Here is a 15,511-nt window from a genome sequence, read left to right on the forward strand (position 1 = left end):
CAGCAATCACCCTACTAGATTCAGCAATTCTTGGTACCCTTCCTAGTAGATTAAGGTTCCAGAAGTGCTTATTTAACAGCAAACACTCTTAGCAATCTTTTAGTCACAGAATCCCTTGACAGTTTCTCAAAATGATGTTATGAATAGGAAGTAAATGTTCTCCTCTTCTACTCAGTTTCTTTTTAGATAAGTACTGATTTCATTTCATGTCTGGCTTAATTTCCTCTTGGGACTACTGGATTGATTTTGCAGTCACCACTGAATTGCCTCGGCCTGCCCTAAACAGACAACCATGAGTAGAGGGAATGATATTTCTGCTGATTCCATGCTCTTCAGCTGGGCTATCAAGAATTAGAAGAACCAAAATACTTGGTCACATTGGATTGAGATCATAATGGACATCTACCTGACAAATGACATCATCAATTACACTTGATTCTAGGAATCATGTAGGTTAGCATGATTCTCACTTATGGATTTCAATCAGTTTTACTCTAATTAGGTTTTGTACGCAGTCAAAAATGAAAAGAAATGGTTCAATTTCAGAGAAAGTCCAAGCCTCAGAAGCAGTGTAGTGTTTCATAGACCTTACCTTCTGAGCGATATTACTTCAAAATCAACACTTGAAAATATGAAAGCGCTATCCTCATTTAACAGTTAAAGGTCCACAACTTGGGACATTTAAGTGGAGAACAGAAAAATATCACTTGTTCTTCAATGATTTTGTTGAGAAGAAGTAAAAATGGAATGTCCTATTAAAGATCTGCTTTTTTTTTTTTTGAAAAATGCTTCATCTGACAACTAAGGATAGAATATATAGCTTTGACATAAAGGTTCATCTTTTTGTAAAACAACGTCTGTCTCCAAGTTGCAAGGGAAAGATTTGTCAATCTGATCAAATCTTCCCTTTAGTTTTTCCCAACAGCTGTGTTCAGATAATTCATGACGCCCATGTTTCCTGAGCCCTGGATAGTTTCACAGACATGTCTAATACGGGCCTCCACATTTTCAGAAGAATATGGAGATCTTGGAGGAGGTCCAGGGTAGACCGAGGGAAATGATTAATGGATTGGAAGTTGGAGTTTATGAAGAAAGGTTGTGAGATCTGATTTCTCGCTCGGAGAAAAGTCTGAGTGGTGACTTAACACACGGAGGTTCATAAGCAGCTGTTCTCCATCTTCACTAAGGTTGGATGAAATGAAATAAAATATAATTGCAGCAAGAGCCACAGTGTGTTTCAAGAAGGAACTTCCAAGCACTAGACTTGCTGGATTCTTAGAAAGATCCTTGGAAGAAGGATATGTCTGCTTGCCTGGTCTGCAGTGATAGACCTATGAGCAGTGAGGAAGATTAGATAATCTCTTAAAATTCCTTCTGGATTTATCTTTTATAAGTCTACCTAATCATATTTAGAAACATTATTTTCCTGAATTATGGCTCATTTTCTCCCTGCCATTACCTCCACCCCTGATCCCTCATCCTTTGTCTACCTTCTGTAAAACACTGCCAACCAAAGACGGCTAGGGCACTAAGCAACTGTGGTGGGCCTTCTCCAGCTGCAGCTGCCCCTCCAGCTTCGGGAACAGGTGTCTTGTCCACTAGGGTCATGGTGATGGTCTTTTTATACACCAAACCCACAGCAAGGGAAAACAAAACCAAACAAAGCATAAATTGCTGCTTTTAACTAATTCACAAGTGGCCCAGTGGATTAAAAGATAAATTTTATGTCTAAAATTTGAGCAGCTAAAGTGCTGAAATGTTCTTTGCTCATCTGCCCGGTCACAGTCCATAGAGTATTGTGTGGCAGTAGGGTTCAGCAAGTTTTCATCAGCTGAATGAATGGAACTAGGAATTGAAGGTAGTAAATTGAAGTTGAGAAGGCCATGTATTTCAGAGGTTTTCAAATGATTGTATATGTGAGACAAATCTAAAGCCCAACCTGCCACATGTGTGCCATTGAGAACTTTATTCCCACCAGGCCTGGGATCCAGAGGGCTTGGACAAGAGAAGCTCATGTACAAGATGCTAGGGTCCTTTCTCCAAAAAACATTCACAATAGACAATGTATAAATTCAGAATCACAGAAAAATAGGCCAAATTTTTAGTGTGATTTTTAAAATATGCCTTTAGGAAGTCCAGTAATTATTTTCCTCTAAATTGTCTTTTTGCATATGTTGCTGACTTTCTCCATGAAGAATATAAAATTTAGCAGTAGAAAATCTCTCACCCCAATCATCACACAGTCTAAAGAGTTAGGTCTCAAAAAATAATCTGCCCCTGTCAGGGGTAAATCTGATTCAGTGTCCCCAAACCCTTTGGGTTAAACTTGTTAACTTTCCTCATGACTCTTCTGCCAGCAAAACCAGCCAATACCACAGTCCGCTATCATTATCAGTTCTCAATTTTGACCTCAGTCCACAGTCACATTCCTCTTGACCATGCTTAGGGGAATGCTGTAACAAATAAACCAGTTTGTTTCTCACTATTCATTTTTAAATGTTCTCAGGGAAAATCTGGTAATTCCGAGGGCTATAAGTTGATGACTCTCATATGTTTGAGAGTTAGTTGTTAAATAACGGTTTCTTTTTTTTTTTTAATACAACTAAATATTATTCCCAGATGGGACCAGTTTTTGACCTTCTTGTTCTCCTCTCCTAATCTTGGCCCTTCTAACATTTTCTTACTGTGGTTTCTTTCTTTTGTTGGCCACTAATGGCCATGCCTGGTTACATAATTCCTATAACAGGTGTTGGCCAATTTGGACACATTTGAGTATGTTATACAGCTATTCTGATGGTTTCTAAAAAGCTTACGGAGAAGAAATACACCTCATATTATGGTACCATCGAATGAATAGGGGTGTTATTTCTCCCTTAAGATTTTTCTCAGGATGGGCCTTACTCAATTATTTGGAGAACTGGGAGTGACAGTTTGACACTGGGTTGGGCCTTTGAAATCATGCAGCATGAATTTGGAAACATCTTTGCCACTCTGCTCAGCAGGAGAGTTTTCTGTTTACTTATTATTTTCCCTATGCTAATTATGCCAATCTTCAGCAGTTTTTGAGGTCAATTCATTTGATACTGGATAACTTTTTTTTTTTTACAAGGAAGACTGATGGCAGGAGTAGCTAGGAAACTAAAATAAACATAATTAAACATAAAATGCTTATAGTGATAGTAGTATTGACCTCGGCCAATTAAAATTATTAATAGAAAAAATATGTCACTGTCAAAGCTAAGCTTACTGTCTTTGTTCCCACTTGGGTAATGAGGATTAGTTCATATTTCCTGACAACGGGAGATGAGAATTTCTTCCTGAACTTTGTCCTTCTGGAATATTGTGTTAGGATAGTATTAGACCATAACCAAAAATAAATAGAGATTTTGACTACTTCAAATTTAAATCTGTAAGTCCTACAAAAGTGAAATAGGGAGCAGTTTCTTTTCAAACAGTGAAGTTTTTCCTCTTTTTGGTGATCAAGAAACTATTCATATCACAAACTTGGAACTTTTTTTTTTTTTTGGCCATGCCAGGCATCAAACCCAAGCCACAGCAGTGACAACACAAAATCCTTAACCACTAGGCCACCAGGGAACTCCTGAAATCTTTGCTTCTAACATATCAATCATGTCAGAGACCAATCTTTAAGAAGAATCAAATATGAGCTCTACATTTTCAGCATCACCCTTGATCACAATAGGAAAATAATTTTGTAAAAAGTTCGATCTTAGACCTCTAACACTACCTCTATATGCTATATGCAGAATTCCATGCAAAGTAGGGATACCTTTATTTTGGCAACATTGTTCTTGAATGTAAGATGAATTTTTAAGACAAATAGGCAAGTGTTTTAAGTCTGGCTTTTATTGTTTTGATAACACCGTAATCATAAATCAGAAAGTTTGGAAATGCTCAGAAATGTCCAGAGGTCTGATTCATCAGAGAGTTTATCTGAATTGACGTTCGGTCTTCTTTTATGTCTAAATATTCCTGCCATTTCTGACTCGTCTGTCTTTTCCTTAGTAAAACTGCACCACACACTGGAAGGTAAAGATATCTCTATCTGTATAATATCAAGGGAGTGTAGGAATTAAAAAATTGGCCATAGATACATTCAGAGTCTAAGAAATAAGAACTCTTTCCTTCAGCAGAAATGCTGATGTGGCAACATGAATTTAGCAGTTGGATTTGCCGCAACTTCTCACTCATTAAGTATGCTAAGATTTAAAAAGTATTTATGCTGTGGGTGCGGCCTTAAAAAGACAAAAGACAAAAAAATAAAAAATAAAAAATATTTATGAGCAAGACATTTTTCAGGGAAGAATTAAATTACAAATGAGCTTTAAAACCTGGGAAAATAGGAGTTCTGGTCGTGACTCAGTGGTTAACAAATCTGACTAGGAACCATGAGGTTGCGGGTTCGATCCCTGGCCTCGCTCAGTGGGTTAAGGATCCGGTGTTGCCATGAGCTGTGGTGTAGGTACAGACTAGGCTTGGATCTGGTGTTGCTGTGGCTCTCGTGAAGGCCAGCGGCTTTGGCTCTGATTAAACCCCTAGCCTGGGAACCTCCATATGCCATAGGTCCTAGAAAAGGACCAAAAAAAAAAAAAAAAAAAACCCTGTGGAAATAACTTATTTCAAGTTGGAAAGTAAGCATCAGTTTGAAGTTAGCCTAAAATTATTATAAAAATTAAGATAGGGCTCCTCCCAGTACTTTATAAAGTAGTACAACTCTTTTTTAAAAAACTTATAAACTAGCCTCTCAAATTGTTTTGCAATATTAAAATAAATTGTGACTGCATTCAGCCTATACCCTTGGGAATCAATGTAGAGGTTCTCTGAGGTGGCCAAGCCAGGCTTCATGGCCTCTGTCCTTTATTGCTTCCGTCTAGCTTGCCTATTTCCCATTAAGTATTCCACAATATACTTCACCATCTGTGCTGTAGGGTAGTTTGTATTGGTCATGTATACTGTTAAGTTGATAGAAGTGCAAAGCTAAATGTGTGACACTCTAAGAATCTGCATATATTTGAATAATTTGACTATTCAGTCCAACAATTTGCAAAGACTGCTCCAAAAGATCACACATCCTGATAACACTTCCAAGAAACAGATAGCTTCCCTTTTTAGGGGGTGGGAGAGGCAGGGATCTTTCTAGCTGGAGTTTCTGATTTATTAAAGTCTCATCTCTGGCATTTAGCAGTGTGAACTTGGGCAAATTATTTCGTGGCACTGAGCCTCGGGTTCTTTATAAAATAAGAATACTAATTTCTATAACTGGTCTTTAGAAGCTCTAAAACAATATAAGTGCATTCATTTTTTTAAAACTAGAAACTGTTAGGTAAACTGAACTGAGTATATGATATTATATATTCAGTTCAACAGCACATTCTTGATAACCACAAGAGGGTCTAGGAAGGGAAACTGTTAATAAATCTTTCCCTTCCCCCAAATTAATGTTGTGGAGTGTTTAGAGACATTCTTAAAGCAATGAGTCTTAGCAATTATTAGGTCAAACCCCTTTGAGATTACAGAAAAAAAATGCACAGATGCAATCCTGACTACCAAATTTGGGGGAAATGGGAGAGTCCTCTAACTCCCATTTAGGCAACCCTTAAGAAAATGTTTCTCACAATGCAACCTCATATTTTCTGCATCCCAGTTGCTTGCTGTGCTTTTAAAAATGCTAATTTCTGGACGCTGCCCCACCCTTCGTAAATCACAATTTCTAGAGGAGAAATCTGCATTTTAATAGGCACCCAGGTGATTTGCTATGCTCGGAGGTGGTCCAAGAACTCCTAGTTAATCACCGCTGTTTTTTTCCTTATTCTAAATTTTAAGGTCTGTCCTAGTGCAGACCTACGAGTCGGTTGAATTAATGGAAAGGAAATTCAGCTTTAAAGCAGGAACCCAGGTAGACAGTTGAAAGCGTTCGTCCAATGGCAAATTGAAAATGATTCTCTGGACCCTAGCCACTTAAGTTCTCTCCAAGGGTCTTGGCTACCGACAAATAAGTATCCGACAGACAGTTTGCTCTTCTGCTGCGGGGGGAGGGGCTCGAGGGGAGGATTAACTGAGTCAACTACCCCCTGCGCGCGCGCGCGCGCGCACACACACACACACACACACACACACACACACGTTGAAACAGAAGGCCTTTTATTTATCTTTGCTGCCCAGGTTCATTATTAAAAGGGTTGGTTTATGTGTGTAAGTTTGCTAGGGAGGGAAGTGAAAACATCTGCAGAACCATGCAATGCCCTGGAACGGAACTCTTCTAATAAAAGATGTATCATTTTAAATGCGCTGAATTTTGATTCTGGTAATTCGTGCACTAGAGTGTCTATTTCGAGGCAGCGGAGGTATCATATGACAGCGCACGTCAAGGCACCGTGGAGCCCTCTCGTGGACTCCCACCCACTTTCTCATTCACCCGGAGAGGGCTGCTCGCGCAGCCGCTCCCCCCGGCGAGCTAGCATGAAATCTCCCTGCCTCTGCCGAGATCAAATGGAGCTCCTCGCTCAGGGGGTGCGAGTATTACCTCCGCCATGCAATTTCCACTATCAATAATTTAACTTCTTTGCTGCAGAACAGAAGGAGTACAAACCGGGCACCAAAGATTCCCCCCTACCCCTTCTTTTTGACCAAAGGGAACGTGAAAAAATAATAGAGTCTGGGGATTTCGGGGCCGAAGTCTTCCCCAGAGCAGCTGCCTTGATGTTTACTTTGACAAGTAGTGACTGAAAAGGTGGGTTTCTTTTTTCTTTCTATCTCTTTCCGTTTTTCTCTGGTCGGCTAGAAACCGTGTGGCTTTAGTGAGATCTGTCATTGCCTCGGCTTCTTGGCTGGAGCAAGTAACTTGGTGTAACGTTATCTGGGGGCGTTCATTAATAAAAAATGCCGTTATTATCTTGATCGAATTCCTATTAGGCAAACTCCGGAGAGGTCAGTGCACGAACTCTGTTTAAGCCCGTGTGTTTAAGGCAGCGGAGTAAACCAATAGCCCCCATGCTCTGTGCGATTTCATTGTGTGCTCACATTTGCCAGCTCCGTCGTGCCGGAAGGTGCGGGAAGGTGTGTCTGTGGCCCGGGAAACGCACGCCCTCTCCCACAGAACTTGGGTGCTGGGATGGGGCGTAGGGAGTGGCCAGGGAGGGGAGCGAGACCCCGGGGGCGCTGGATTCCCGCTTACTCCCTCGCGCCCCCGCGCGCAGAGCCAGGGCTTCCGCGGAGGGCACCGGACGCGGGGTTCCCCCGGGCCGGGACTAGGTCACTCCTCCCGACGGCGGGCGTGGCGCGCGGTCCTGATGGGGCGCCCTAGGTACGGGCGCGGGGCTCGCGGGGTCACGTCGCGGGGCCGAGAAGAAAGGCGGAACGCGGCGCGCGGGCCAGGGGAGCCCCAGCAGCCCAGGGAGTCCTAGGGGCCGAGCTGGGGGAGAGGAAAAGGCGCGGCGTTCCCTTTAAGCAGCCACCCCGCACGGGTCTCGGTGGCGCGGGCGAGCGGGAGGAGGGGGGCGGGGGGGGCGGCGCCGTTTGACCAATAGAAGCTCAACCGAAGAGCTAAATAATGTCTGACCCCGGCTCCAGGCGCAGGCTGGAGCTCCTAGTCCGCGCTGCAGACGCCGCCGCGCCGGGGCGCACCCGCCGGCTAGCTGTCCCGCGCACCCCGTCGCGCCGCGGGCTCCCGGGCGGGGCCGAGGAGCCGGCCCTGCGCGCCCCCCAGCTCCTCCTTGTGAAGCTTTGATGAGACGCTTGAACTGCAGCTGCCAACGCTGCTGTGGGGCCGGCGGCGAGCGGCTCCGCGACGGGGACCGGGGCGGGGCTCAGGGGCCAGGAGCGGGACAAGGATGTGACTCCGCCGCTGGGGACCCTTGAGCTTTGTGTGGACCCAGAGGTAGGCGAGCATCGAGCGTGGGGCTTGGCGCGGGAGCCGCGCGTCTGCCGGGGAAAGTTGACTGGGGGCACTGAAGAAGTTATGGGAAGAGGCAAAAACTCCTTTCCTCCCTCCACGAGAAGGGGAGATACGGAGTTGCTCCTGTAGAGCTTTCTCTTCCCATCCCACGAGCCAGAGGGGCAGCCCCAGGGAGAGGGACCCTGGAAAGCCCTGAAGTGGGGGAGAGGAAAGCCACGAGGAGAAGCAGAGCTTCGCGATGGGAGAAGACACCTCCCTGGGGTCCCCCAAAACCCTCCCCCAGCGGAGGAGGGGTCGTGAGAGCGATTTAGGACTCCAGCTGTCGGGGGCCCGGACTGAGGTTACGGTGTTGGGGCTGGAATATGAATCTTACCCATGGGCTGAGTGGTCCCCGAGCAGATTTTTTTGGGGGCGGGGGGTGGAGCACGCTTCTTAAGCCGGCATCCCAGTCCCTGAGACTCCAGCCGGGCTACACACGGTCACCTGCTCCTCAGAAGTTGACATCAAAGCGGACCCATCCACGTCCAATGCCACTGTCTGTATCTTGGGAAACTTGGGACACTCCTGCAGCTTGAATCTAAAAGGGGCTGTCGGACTCCGGGGCCAACTGTGCCCACGCCTGTCCCCATACCTTCTCTCCCTTGGGGCACCTTCCCGGAAAGTAAAAAGTTTTGATTTTGGGGGGGTTGAGAAGGATTGGGAGTGTTCCGACTCGGGTGGGTCTCTTGGGATGCAGAGTCGGGAAGAGGAAATGGGTGAGTGAACTGTGCCTGGAAAGATACAGCTGACGGTTGGAGGCTTTTTGCCAGACGGTCGAGAAGGGGAGTTGCAGACTGGGGGCACCCCTAGGGAAGAAAAGCCTTGGAGCTGCTGGGGCGAACCGGAGTCGCCGTCTGAGGATGCGATGTTTGTGTGTTGGGGGTGGAGTGGGGTGGAGGGACGCTGTTGGAGGGGCCTGGAGGAGGAGGGGGCAGGGAGAGCTGCGCTAGGGAAGGTAGAGGCTGCCCTCTGCCGGCCACGCTGCCCGGAGCAGCTGCAGGGGGAGGGAGGCTGGGGGCGGGGAAGTGGCTTTGCCAGATCCCCTCGTTAGCTGCTGGTAGGAGGGACTTGTTGAATGACGCTTCTGACTTGGTTGAATTTCGATTCAATGCTCCTTTTTGGCTTCAATGCATAGTTTTCCTTGAGCTGGGGAACTTTGACAGCCTACGGTTGATAGTGTGTTAGGGCTCCCTGGATCTCATTTAAGGTCCTTCAGGTATCTTACACTTATTCCTCGGTGTCAGCAGTAAACAGTGAACATTTCCTGACAAGAATGCAGGAATGTTCTTGGCCAGAAGCAAAGAAAAGCATATTTCCGAGTGTTTATTAGTTCTCCTAGTATAGTTATCTTTAAAAGCAAAGCAGTATGTAATTGGGAACGTTGATTTTTTTTTTTTTCACTGCATTTTGATTTTTAATAGAATACACTGTTATTAAATGAGACCTTCAAATTGGCTAGACTATTTGGAAAGTACTCCCTCTCCTTTATTTTTATCTCCCCCCAATTTATATGAGTTTGTTATACAGTCAGGCCATTTTGGCCTTAGTTACATTTATACGTACTTAAATTTTTTGCATTTGTCTTTATTAAGGCATCATTACAGATTTAATTGGTCTAAACATGGGAACCCTCGATGTTACCTCATGCAACATTGTCATTTTGGGGAAGTTTTTTGAGATTATGGAATGTAGCACCTCAAGTTATTGTTATTACTGCAAGTAGTAGATCACAAAGTTTTGGCCCTGGTAACCACACTCCTTTGAAACACTAACTCCTGGTCCTTGATTTGCAAATACCTTGCTTTAAGATCCTTTTGTAAGTTTACTGGGGACTAGCAGTGGAGGCAAGAGAAAGGAAAGAGACACTTGTTGAAATGTAACCATAACCTTTACTGGAATTTAAAACACGTTGGTCACCATTACTGGAATTCCAGGGCCATAAAGTCGTTGTCTTTTTTCCTTCCACTTTATTTTGCAAAATGTGATAAATGTTGGTAAATATAGACCAGTTCTAAGTATTATGACAAGAGAAGCATTATGTATGTAGAGCTATTTTAAGCTGTTACAGAACATTTTCTATTTATAAATGATATAAGCAGAAAGAAATGATTTCCAGATAAACAAGACTTACGTACATGTTTTGAAGCATTAGAACATTGCAGCCACACTTAGACATCACATTTTTTTGAAAGCACAATAACAGAGTAATTTTTCACATACCTTTGAAGCCTTTCTTTGCCCATCCAGAGCTGAATTACCAACTGGAAATCTTGTTTATTTTAAGGTGATATTTAAGGTCATTTAAGATTTATAGTGGGTCAACACTTGAGTATCCAGAAAATAAAGCATTTAGGAACTGTTTTAGGATGTCTTTTCAATAAGTATAACTTATACTTGCAAATAGAAGTAATCAAAAGTGGTCATTTGCTTAAAATGCAATGATCACCTTAAATGATTCATTTATACTAAGTGAGTTAATTGGCCAAATCTCAAAATGGCCAAAGAGGGGTGGAGAGGTGATGGAATATTGCTGGTTCATTCTGATTCACCAGGAGGGAGGGGAGGAAGTCCTGTTAATAATGCAGATTTCTAAAATCTGGGCTCAAAGTCCTGAGTTTTCTGTTTAATAGGGGCACCATTAGTTATTCTCTTCTTCCTGGAATCTTTGAGAAGTGTCCCAGCTTTTCAATAGTCAAAAGGCAGATGATTGATAATCTCATTTCTTTTAAACACAAATAGCTCTGTTTTGTAGTTTAGCACCACACAGCAAGCTGGGCATGCCCACCTGATAGTATAGCCAAGAGCTTTATTTGTCTTTGGAACCTTCTGTAAATATCCTTCACATGCATAAATCCATAGCTCTATATCCAGGTAGTGAACTTGTGGAATGTAACAGCCAGCAGCTTTAATGGACTTAATCTACTAAGCTTCAAGAATATTGAAGATGTTCAAAACGAAAAGGTAATACACAGGTAGTTCCTTAACATTTGATGTTAAGGAAGTTAGTCCCAGAGTAGACAAAAGAACAGTTTTAGTCTGCTTGAAAGAAAAGAGTATGGAGAGTATCTGAGGGCTCAATTCTGAATATCCTTTAAAATGCAAAGCACTGCCATTTCAGATGGCCATAATACTGAAATGATTTTAATGGCTGAAACATAATTTTCAATTTGCATTTCCATGTGTGGAAGATTTCCATTAGGGCGAGGGGGCTAGCCTAGCCCAATGCATGTGAACATATCCCTTTAATAGGGTAATTGCTAACTTGTTTCAACTTGTTGTCAAACGATTGTTATGGAGCACTCAGTTTCCACTAATTGCAAAATTGCTGCTTAATTGAAGGACTCTCAACCTTCCAGCGCAGCCATTCAGCCACTGGTAGGCTCTGTAATCTCAAACTGTGAATTGCATTTAAAAAGAGGAACGGAAGAGAGAATTCCACCGAATGCGAGGTTTAAAATACTGGCCCTTGTTCAATGGAGGAAGAAATCATTTGAACGTTAAGACATGTTGTGATAAATTTTCTTTATTAGGCCAGGTCACATGCCCAGATGGGCTTCAGAAGTGAATGAGTGAACTTCTTGGTTACACAGTACATCCCTTTACTCTGTATGGGATAGAGTAATGTTAAGCAATAAATAATACTGGCAAATGAAATCCGTATGTCATTTGTATGTGGGATTTAACCCTAGGAAACAGGAAGGCTTTGGTATTTTTAAGCTTAGACACATGTGTCCTCATATCTCCTTAAACTTCTACTTAAGGCATAGACTTGTTTAATCCTAAATAATTTTATACTTTAAATGCATCTCTGGCTTTCCAGAATACTTACACTAAAGCCTTAGAGGAGTCATAGACCCAGTTACTAAGTACATGGAATCATTGATAATAGACAGTGAAACAGTGGAGGCCACTAATATATTGACTTTGAAAAACTTTTGGGTGGAGTGGTAAATGGGCATGTTTTCTAAGGGAACAGGAAGGTATTTCTGTAAGAAGAATGTGGATATCTGGTCAGATAAGAAGTGTAGGTGCTTTCATTTAAATGCAGGTACAAACTCTTGAGATGTTTATGCTCCTGGAGAAACAAATCTGACCCAGTAATACAGGATGCTAAGAAGTGACTCATTGTCTTGATGTCTCATCTGTACTTTGCCTAAAGTTTGAGGATGGGTTCCATTAGATGACTTGGGGGCTGGGTATAAGCCAGGGGAGTGGTTGTAGGGAGGCAAAGTAAAATCACAAGCTTCAGTGACAGCCGTGATAAAGTAAAAGTTTATTTCCAAAGAGCCCCACAAATAATGAATGTTATGCAGTTTCCCCAAAAGTTCACTTAAAAGAACTTTTCATTGGTTGTCATGGTAGTAATGTCCTGATTTTGAAAGCTCGCAGGACCCAGTAGCTCTTAAACATGCTTTCATCTTAGTTCCTTTGGTCTGACTGAAGCTTTATGACGATGCTCTGCGTTTTTGACATGCCTCTGCATTTTATAAAGGGAAGGAGGGCAGGCCAAAGGCAGACTCCGTAACTCTTAAGACAATGTACCTAGGAAATGTGTAAAATCATACGGTAAAAAAAAAAAAAAAAAATCACTGAACCTCAAAATGGCCTACTAAATTCAAACTAGGAGACCGTTTGTCATTTAACTACAACCAGTGTGTGTAAAATTAAGATTTATATGATGCAAATGGAAAGAATATGAACGGACAGTTTCAAGGAGTTTAAGCAACTCATCAAAAGTTGAAGAAATAGCGCCACCTAGAGAAGAAAATCACTAGCTTTACCAGCCAAAGGGCTTATTTGCCACAGGAGCCATATATGTGTCCAAGGCTACAGTTACTAGGATTGCCTTGGCACCCTGTTCAGATTTGGTGAGTGTTGGTGGAGAGATGGGGAGGGAATGGTTTAGGATGCACTTGGGATTGTACATGAGAATTTAAAACTGGCAGATCCATAACATAATACCTAACACTAAGTCCTTTTGCCTTTTAATATAGTAGCCAAAAGTAGAATAACCTGCCAAAGATAAGGGCTGACCTCCTTTTTAACATTTATTATTTTCAGTGTATACTGAAGCATTGAGTACAAAGGTTCTGATTTTACTTACTTGCTACAAGCAGTTCATTGTTCTTTCTGAGATATACTAATACCAAATAAATTGACTAGAGCGACCATAAGAATGTCTTTGATCTATGATGGAATTTTAACTTTAATGATTTGAGAAGAACTAAGGATGAAATGAAGGGTTATATACATAGCAAGACTTGGAACACCAAAAAAGCAAGGGGGGAGAAAAAGGACACAGAGAAGGAAATTGTAAGGGTTGCCTCAACCTTAGAATAGAGAGATACACACCTGTGCCAGCACCAAAACTTAGTAATAGAACCAGGACGCAATAATTACAGATTAGCTTAAAATTCTTTGATGACAAGATCTGCATTTTAATTCATTTTTGCATGATCTCACAATAGAATCCAAAGCAGTTCTGGTAGCCAGAGAGACATTTGGACAAATGTTGAATGAACAATAGAGTGATTGAAATAGCTGCCTCAGATTCTGACTAGCAATGTCGACAATGAAAAAACCTTATAGAAAAATACTTTGCTGGCAGAGAGGCAGAAATTAGAGGAAATAAGTATTGTATTTTTGTTTTTCTAATACATGTTATAAATGTTCTTTCATTGATGCAATTCTAAAATTTCTTATGGACTCATCAAATTATCATATTTGAAACATGTTAAAGCTGATTTAGGAAGTAGCGACTCTAAACCTATTGGTAGATTTTCATTTAAATATTTTCAGTTTGAGGGGTGCCAGTGGCCAAACCAGTTATTGTGAGTCGGGGAATGAAAAACTGTGTATATTAAGTTTGTGCCGGTTTCTGGTAAGCAGATAACCCCAAAAAAGTCATTTTGTTTTCTGTCCATTGTATCATCCGTAGAAACAATTAGGTGCAGAAAACTTTATTTTTCAGGAAAATGAAAAATGTACATAGTGCATATAGAGATGAGGGTGGGGGAGAGGAAAAGGGAAGAGAGAAAGAGGAAGAAGGAAACGCATTGAATACAATTTTTGTCACATGGGATTTAGTCTAATCACTCTTGGTTTGGAGCTGCTACCATCAGCATTTGCTGCCTTTTCTGATACTGGCGTTCTGCTCTTGAAAACTGAACCTATGCCCAAATGGAAACAAGTTTCTCTATCTTTTCACATGTTCATTTATTTCGTGAATTATGGGGAGTGTTTTTAAACACAGATAAATTTCTTTTCCATCATGCAGAATCTGAAGGTCGAGAAATTTGCTTCATGCTGCTGGCAGAGATGCTTGGCGGAGTCCCAGGCCACATTCCTAGACCAAACTGTTAAAGGTGTTCTCTCTTTGCCTACATGGGGAAAGTACATCCAGCATTAACACATTAGCTGATGACGTATCTGGAGGCACAGACGATGTGCTTATCATTTTGAAACATAAAGCCAGCAGACATTCTGTTGAATGATGGAATCTGGATCATTTACATTTTCTTAAATGTAAAATACTATGATTAGGTTAAAAGTCAACTATAAATAGAAGATAGAATATGGAATTGGGACAGGGTTTGAGGGGTTGACTTAGACTGTCCAACGGACACTTAGATGTTTTAAATAACTGCAGCTTCTTTGTGAGCCCGTGGTGTGCGTATGTTGGGGTAGGGGGGTGGGGGGATGATATCAACATAACTACTGCAGTTTTGGTCTATACTAGAAGCATAACACTCAAATGGGGAAACTAATACATTTCCCCCATTTTAAAAGTTGATCGTATACTGAATATTATCTTCAGTTCAAGGAGCTAAAATAGGTTTCTTTAGGTACATCGTTGTCAGATTGGTGTATATTGAGATCATTGTGACTAGGATGCATAGAAAGGTGGAAACCATTGCAAGTGAGGAATGGTTGAGGGAACTTGGAATGGGTGGCTGGGGGACAGGAAAATTTAGGCTGGAATGGCTTTTTTTTTTTTTTTTTTTTTTTTTTTTTTTCTCCCTTAGCCTAATCCCATGATGGTAGTTACCTGGAAGGCTGGGTTAAGAAGAATTCTGAAGCTGTCCAGGGCAGCATAGGTAATGTGTTTGACCTTCTCATTTAGAGGACAGTCTTTGCAAATGTGAAGAACTAGCCCATCGGGAGGGAGAGGGTTTATTTCATGTTGTCCCAAAGAGCAGATCTAGGACCAGTGATAGAAATTTAGGCACTGTATGTAGAATCTAGAAGAAATTTCAGTACCATTTAATTAAGCAAATGTTGTAGGCTCACTGCATACAAAGCACTTTACTGGGGGAATTTATGAACAAAAAAAAAAAAAAAAAAAGAAGTTTCTTTGGAATATGATCAGTTTCCCGTTGATAGATGTTTAAGCAGAGACTGAAACCCTTTTAGAAAGAAAGGATGGATATTAACACGGAGGTTGGAGTTAGGTATATCCCGAAGTACCCTCATGCTCTTTAGGTTTTTTAAACATATTGATCATGTCAGAAGTGTGCTCCTTGTTTTCGGTTCACATATAATCCTAATGACCATCAT

At 42.0% G+C, this 15,511-nt stretch overlaps 1 protein-coding gene across 5 annotated transcripts in view; it reads left to right on the forward strand.

Moving 5' to 3' along the window:
- BDNF (brain derived neurotrophic factor) overlaps positions 1 to 15,511 on the forward strand; it is a 55,626-nt gene that overhangs the window by 14,387 nt on the left and 25,728 nt on the right. Inside the window, 1 exon segment of one of the 5 annotated variants that reach the window (NM_214259.2) lies at positions 6,607 to 6,751. The exons of 3 other annotated variants lie outside the window; for them this stretch is intronic. The gene's annotated coding sequence lies outside the window, so the exon portion shown is untranslated. 5 annotated transcript variants of the gene reach the window in all.

Source organism: Sus scrofa, chromosome 2 (assembly GCF_000003025.6).
Source record: "Sus scrofa isolate TJ Tabasco breed Duroc chromosome 2, Sscrofa11.1, whole genome shotgun sequence".
NCBI lineage: Eukaryota > Metazoa > Chordata > Mammalia > Artiodactyla > Suidae > Sus > Sus scrofa.